Source organism: Olea europaea, unplaced genomic scaffold (genome assembly GCF_002742605.1).
Source record: "Olea europaea var. sylvestris unplaced genomic scaffold, O_europaea_v1 scaffold1923, whole genome shotgun sequence".
In the NCBI taxonomy this organism is placed as follows: domain Eukaryota; kingdom Viridiplantae; phylum Streptophyta; class Magnoliopsida; order Lamiales; family Oleaceae; genus Olea; species Olea europaea.
This window is the reverse complement of record NW_019237053.1, coordinates 218,926-226,127: the sequence shown is the minus strand read 5'-3', so window position 1 is coordinate 226,127 and position 7,202 is coordinate 218,926.

The following is a 7,202-nucleotide window of genomic DNA, read 5'->3' as shown; positions in this document are numbered from 1 at the left end:
CTCAAGTGCATGTGATTTATCGTTAATCAAGTAAACATATCCATATCGTGAGAAATCATCAATGAAAGTTATGAAGTATTTATTCCCACATATAGTGGAAGGCAAATGTCCACTGATATCAGTGTGAATCAAGTCCAAAATTCCATTACTCCTAGTTGAACCCTTCCTGGTAGATTTAGTTAACTTTCCTCTTATACAATCCATACAGGTTTCAAAATCAGAGAAGTCTAAAGAGGGAAGTATCTCATCTTTTACTAATCTTTCCATTCTATCCTTAGAAATATGACCCAAACGTTTATGCCACAACATAGAGGATGATTCACGAATTAAAGTCCTTTTCTTTGATACATTGGTAACACATGAGACATCACCAAAAGAAGCCAAAGATAATTTTTATAAACCATCACATAAAATTTCATTTCCAATCAAACGAGAATCATTAAATAACTTAACCATTCCATTACTAAAATTAAATGTAAAACCACAAGCATCAAGTTTTGGTATAGAAATTGAATTCCGTCTCATCTGCGGTACATAAACTGTATTTTCCAAAACAAGATAAAAACCAGACTCTAAAGTTAACTTCACTACTCCTATGAATTCAACCTTCACTTGAATCCATTTGCAACGCTCAAGCTTACTTCATTCTCACTTGGCCTCCGTTTGCTTATGAACCCCTGCAAGAAATTCGCAATATGAATACTAGCTCCTGAGTCTAACCACCAAGAATTTAAAGGCACATCTATTAAAGAAAACTCAAAACAAACTAAAGCCAAGGAAATACCTGGAGAACTCTTCTTCTTTTCCAACCAAATCTTGAACTTAAAACAATCTTTCTGCTAGTGACCCTTCTTTTTACAAAACTTCCATTGATCAATTTCTTTATAACTCCTTTGGGACCACTAAAATTTTTATTCTACTAACTTCGGTGGGACTTATTACCCTTACGAAATTTAGGTTTATGATTATAAGAAAGCCCCTTATTCTGTGATGGCTGAAAAGCTAATTGCACAGTTTCAACCGTTTCACGTCGCATCCTATACTCTTCTTGGGCATACACTGCTATGAGGTCATTCAAATTCTATTTATCCCACTGAGCATTGTAAGCAACATTAAGCTGATTAAACTTGCTAGGAAGGCTATTCAAAACATGATAGACCAGGAAAGGCTCTGCAATGGGAATGTCAAGAGCCTTTAGCTTAGATGATATATGTATCATTTTCATGACATGCTCCCTAACACCACTTGTGCCATTATATTTCATGTTCATCAATTTATCCATCAGGTCCCCAGTTTCTGCTTTATCAGACTCAATAAATTTTTCTCCTATGGCATCCATAAAACTTTTGGCATTTTCATTATCAGGGATGGCACCTAGAATGGAATCAGATATCGATCTCTTAATGATTTTCAAACAGAGTTTGTTAGCCCTTTCCCACTTGTCATGCTCGGCTATATATTCAACGATACTTTTATCTGTGGGTTTTTAAAGCTTTTTCTCCATTGCAAAATCCAAGCCCAAAAGATCAAGTGCTATTTCTACGTCTCGTTTCCATCTTACATAGTTATTCCCAGTCAATGTTTCAATAGCAGACAATTGATTCGAAAGAGATGAGGCATTATAAACTGTGGAAACATAAAATATCACACTCAATATCATCCAAACGTAATGCATGCAATCAAGTGGATGATGAAATATCCAACTAATTAATATGGGCTATTAATTAGATAATTCGTAATTTAAATCGAAACATATGAATTTTATTACGGTAAGAACCTAGGTGCATCATCATAAAGTCACCTTTGGGTCGACAATACAACATGCTATAAGGTACTCTTAAAACACATCATGTAGCCAGTTAACAAAATTACACTGATTTTCGAAACACCAACACCTTTGGGCAGAAGGAAATTTCTAAACCAAAATAAGTTCGTTAACCATCTCATGCCATTTTCCAAAAATATTACATATAATAACACCTTTGGGCAAGATATTATATGCAATAAATCAAAAGTTGTTGGGTAAAAATATATGTATTTTATTGTAGAGAAAATCGAATAAATAAAAAACGAGTGTGCCACTTTGGCAGTTACCACCCAGTTTTATTTCAAAATATTTCTCTCTTAGTGAGAAAATAAGAATCGTCTCAATGCCCATGAAAAATTTAATCACGGAACAAAAATTATGCAACAAATCATGATCATTAATTGACGAAAGACAAAAAATCCATATGTGATTAATATTGAGAGACGAAATTGGCAACAAAATTTCAAAATAAAATTTAATGCATAAATAATGGCAATACATAACATTTTAATGAAATAAGTCTTCAATTAATTTTATTACTTATTCAACATATAATTTTAATCGGGTCAAGTTTAAATAAAATTTCAATTGTGTCAAAATTGAAATATTAGGGTCAAACCTTTAAAGGTTCAAATTAAAAGTCCCTTGGAAAAATTATATCTTACACTTAGATTTGAAAATTAAAAACCAGGTCCTTCATTATTTAAAATTGCGTGGCAGGTCCTTAATTTAGAAATTGCAATGTGACCCCAATCTCATATTGCCAACAGGGGCTTGGAAATCAAATATTTGCAAGAGGGCCCCCGTCTTCTCTTATTTCTGTTGGCATAGAAAACCAAGATTTTTTTTTTGTTTTACATTCTGCGGCGTCGAAAGTACCCAGCGCTGCTACCGCTAAGACAGCAGCAACTGGCGGCGACTCTTTTTTTTTTTTTTTAACTACTACTTCGCGACATAACAGTTCTTCCAGATTTATTCATAACATAAACAAAATGATAATCTTATTGATAAGCAAGTTATTGCACTGGAAGAGCAATCCGAGGAAACAGGCATGTGCAATTGGGTTGGATTTCTTTACATTTGTTGATTCAATGAAGGTATATTGCACAGAGAACCAAGGAAGAAAATAATAATAAAAAATGGCCAAAACCAAAACTTCAGATTGTGTCCAAAATTGATTAGCACAGTTTGATAAATCTAGAATCAAATAGAAGTGGAGAAATTATAGTCTCATAAATGAAAACCAACTGATGCTGTCAAATTTTGACATCACCACAACACATTGAACACGATGAACAGGACTATAGGAGGTGGAGCTCTGTTGTTATAAAGGCAACTAATTATTCCAGTCAAGATTCGAGGGAATTTTTTTTTTTTTTTTGTATGATGGATTCTGGTCTTAGCATGTAGGCTCTAATACCAATTGTTGAATTTTATTGTAATCATGCTAAGAACAAGAATCACGTAATAATAAATTGATAAATCAAATTCATACCTGCGGAAGCCATTGTTGATATGAATAGTAGTTGTAATAGCAGCCAAGATCTTCCCCTCCTTACTCTTCACAAAAGTATTAGCTATCAATGGGGTAAGCTAATAAAACCTATGGAGAGGAGAGGGGACCTAGCCTTTATATATAGGAAATAATTTGAGCCGTCCCATTATAACTAGAATTCTAATTAAGGTTTATTTTCGGCCCAGATACTTTAAATTACCACATCAAATTAATTACAACCCGTAAGGTGTAAAAGGTCTAATTGATCACTTAATAAATTTTGGCCTAAACACAATTATCATTATGAGCCATATATCTAACCCGTAAAATTTTACAATCGAATGTGAAGCCCACATATGGAATTATTAATTATTCCAACAAACCAATGTAACATTTCCACTCATTTACTAACTAATGCAACTTATACAATACAACATTCAGTACATAACCAGGAAAAAGTGCGTACAACGTGGGAACAGATTCACGTGGCATAGAAATTACAACAATCCACATTAACGACGAGAAAATAGTATCCACTGACAAAATTGTAAGTTCAAACCTCTTAACTCTCAAGCTACAGGGGTCTTTCGATTGGGATTGAAGACATTTTGTATAAGGGACTCCTTAATACCTAAGAGTTCAGGGAATTCCTGCTTCAATTTGGTGGCATCAAGCTCGTTGTTGCTCCTTGGGGCAACAATTACCTTAGCCTGCTCCTCAAGATTGAAGTTCTCCCACGTGAAATTTGGGTCTATGTGTTCATCATAATTTCCACAATTTCATTATGGCTAACAACCCGACGTAGCGGAAGCTTTGAAAATGATCAATTCTCATAAAGATGAATAACTCATAAAAATTTTATTTCTTTCAATCAACTTGGCCCGGCTTACAATTTTTTATATAGCAAAAAATTCTACGAAAATTCAAAAAATAAATAATAATAAAAAGATTTTTTTTAAAAAAAAAAGGAAAAAATCAAGATAATAACTAAAATTGAAAATCCTAATATTCAGGATTATCCTCTAACATCGGAATTTAATTCTAACTTTATTTGATTGAAATATAACCACAAAAAAAAAGAAGAAAAAAAAATGTATAAACGAAGGCCTAAATGAAGGAATTTGCTTGAAATTGGCCTTGGGGGTGTTTTGTTCATTGCCAGTTTCCAATCAAATTTGACTAAAAATTCCCAAAATTCCTCCAAAAAATCGAGAAGTTGCCTACTTCTGCTTGTGCGGATCCCACTTTGCCATAAAGTCCATTTTCTTCTGCCCCACATCATTCCCTCTGGTCAAGAAAAATTCGACTTCAAATTTGACGGGAAAGTAATGTTATCATCAGAATTATCACCACGAAATTACACCAGATAATTGACATAAAAAATGTCGGATGTATGAATATGACTAGGCACCTTCACATGATATGCATTGGGATTAATCTTCTCAAAAATCTTGAATGGACCATTTTTTCTTACGACAAGCTCGGTACATTCATGAGCAAAAATACGATCATTTGTTAACAACACCCACACACAAAGTCACCTACCTCAAATTCAACATGACGACATTTAAGATCCTCATCATGCTTTTACTTAGTATCTGCAACCTGCAAATTATCAAGTCTATGAATGAACCTGTTGCAACTACTGAATGAAATTTTCCACTTTACCATGCATTTTAACAATAGTAGAAACTGAAACCAAATCAAGAGGACTACGAGGAACAAGACCATAGATCACCTAAAAAGGACCAAAGCTATACTTTGATTAACTGCATGATTGTGAGCAAATTTTGTCTAACATAACTTTTTATCCCAGTACTTGATGTGATCACAAGCTAAACAACATAGTAAATCACCCAAGAAACAATTGACAACCTCTGTTTGTCCATCTGTTTGAGGATGATATGCACTGTTAAAGTCCAACTATATATTGACCAAATTCCATAAACTGCATCAAAAGTGACTAAGAAAATGAGTATCTCGATTAGACACAATAGAAACATGAAGTCCATGTAGATGATAGACCTCATGAAAATAAAACAATGCCACATTGACAACATCTATAGTGTTTTAGTAGGGAATGAAATGAACCATCTTGATAAAAACGATCAACCACTACAAAAATAGAATCAAATCCACGCTAAATCCTAGAAAGCCCCACGACGAAATCCATACCGACGTCTGTCTAAGGTTGGGTCGGAATAGGCAAGGACATATACAAACAAGCATTTTTAGCATTGTCTTTAGCAAGATGACATTTTCAACAATGCTCCACGAACTTATCGACATCTTTAAGCAATATTGGCCAAACATAAAAAGCAATAACAAGCTGTAATGTTCGATCACGACCCATGTGGCCTTCATTATGTAGTTCTTGAATTATCTTGAGCCTGAACTGCCCTCAGGAATACGTAACTGATTTCCCCAAAAAAGAAAACCATCGACCTACACAAACTTCGAATGCATACCCTCCCGCAACTTCCGAATAATCTATGAAAAATATAGATCAATAGCATATAAATCGCAAATAGTGTTAAAACCTAAGACCTCCACTCGCAATTCTGTCGAAAGAGTTTGTCCCCTACTCAACGCATCTGCCACCTTGTTAAGGGCACTTACTTTGTGCTTAATCACAAAAATAAACTGTTGCAAATAAGCAATCCAAGAAGCATTCCGAACATATACCTTATCTTGAGCACCAAGGTATTTAAGGACATCATGGTAAGTGTACAGAATGAATTCCTTCTGGAATAAATAATAACACCAATGTCGAACTGCATGGACAATCGCATAAAACTCCACATTATAAGTACTATACAGAGACTTAGGGCCAGTAAGTTTCGCACTGAAATATGCAAAAGGGCGATTATTCTAGCTCAGCACACCACCTAAACCCAAACATCATAATGCAACTTAAATAACTGAGTAAAATCAAGTAACATTAAAACTGGGGTAGTTATCAATTCCTGCTCAATCAACTGAAGAGATGGCTCTACCTCAGGAGTCCACTAAAACTTGCCATCCTTCATACAATCTGTAATTGACGCCATGATACTACTGAAATGTGGTTTGAACTTGCGGTAAAAAAAAGTAAGGCCATGAAAACTCCGCACCTCTGTAATAGTTTTAGGCAGTGGCTACTGACTTATTGCTTCTACTTTTGATGTATCAATTGCTAACCCCTCTTTTGACACCACATAAATAAAAAATACAACACGGATAGTTAGAAAGGTACACTTCTTCATTGTAGCATAAAATTTATCCTTGTGAAGAACTGAAAGAATTTCTAGAAGGTGCTAGACATGATCATCATTGTTAGCACTATAAATTAAAATATTATCGAAGTAAACTACAACAAATCTTCTGATGAATGGATGAAGAGTTTGATTCATAACCCGTATAAAAGTACTTGGAGCTTTGTAAAGGCCGAATGGCATGACTAATCACTCGTATAACCCTTCCTTTGTCTTAAAGGCTGTCTTTCACTCATCCCCAAGCCTGATACGAATCTGATGGCACCCACTCTTCAAATCACGTTTATTGAACTCACAAGCACCAGTAAACTCATTTAGCAAATCATCCAAGCAAGGAATAGGAAAATGGTAACGTATCGTAATCTTATTGATCGCTTTACTGTCCATGCACATACTCTACGTGTCATCCTTCTTTGGCTAAGTAGAGCAAGAACTGCACAAGGACTAAGACTTTCCCTGATATGCCTCATCACCAAAAGTTCCTCCACTTGTTCGCGCAACTCCTCATGTTCAATACGATTCATCCTGTAATGCGCTCGATTAGGAAGAGTAGCATTAGGCACTAAATCAATCTGATGCTGAATATCCTGCAGTGGTGGCAATCCATCTGGAAGCTCCTCTGGAAAGACCTCCTAAAATTCCTCTA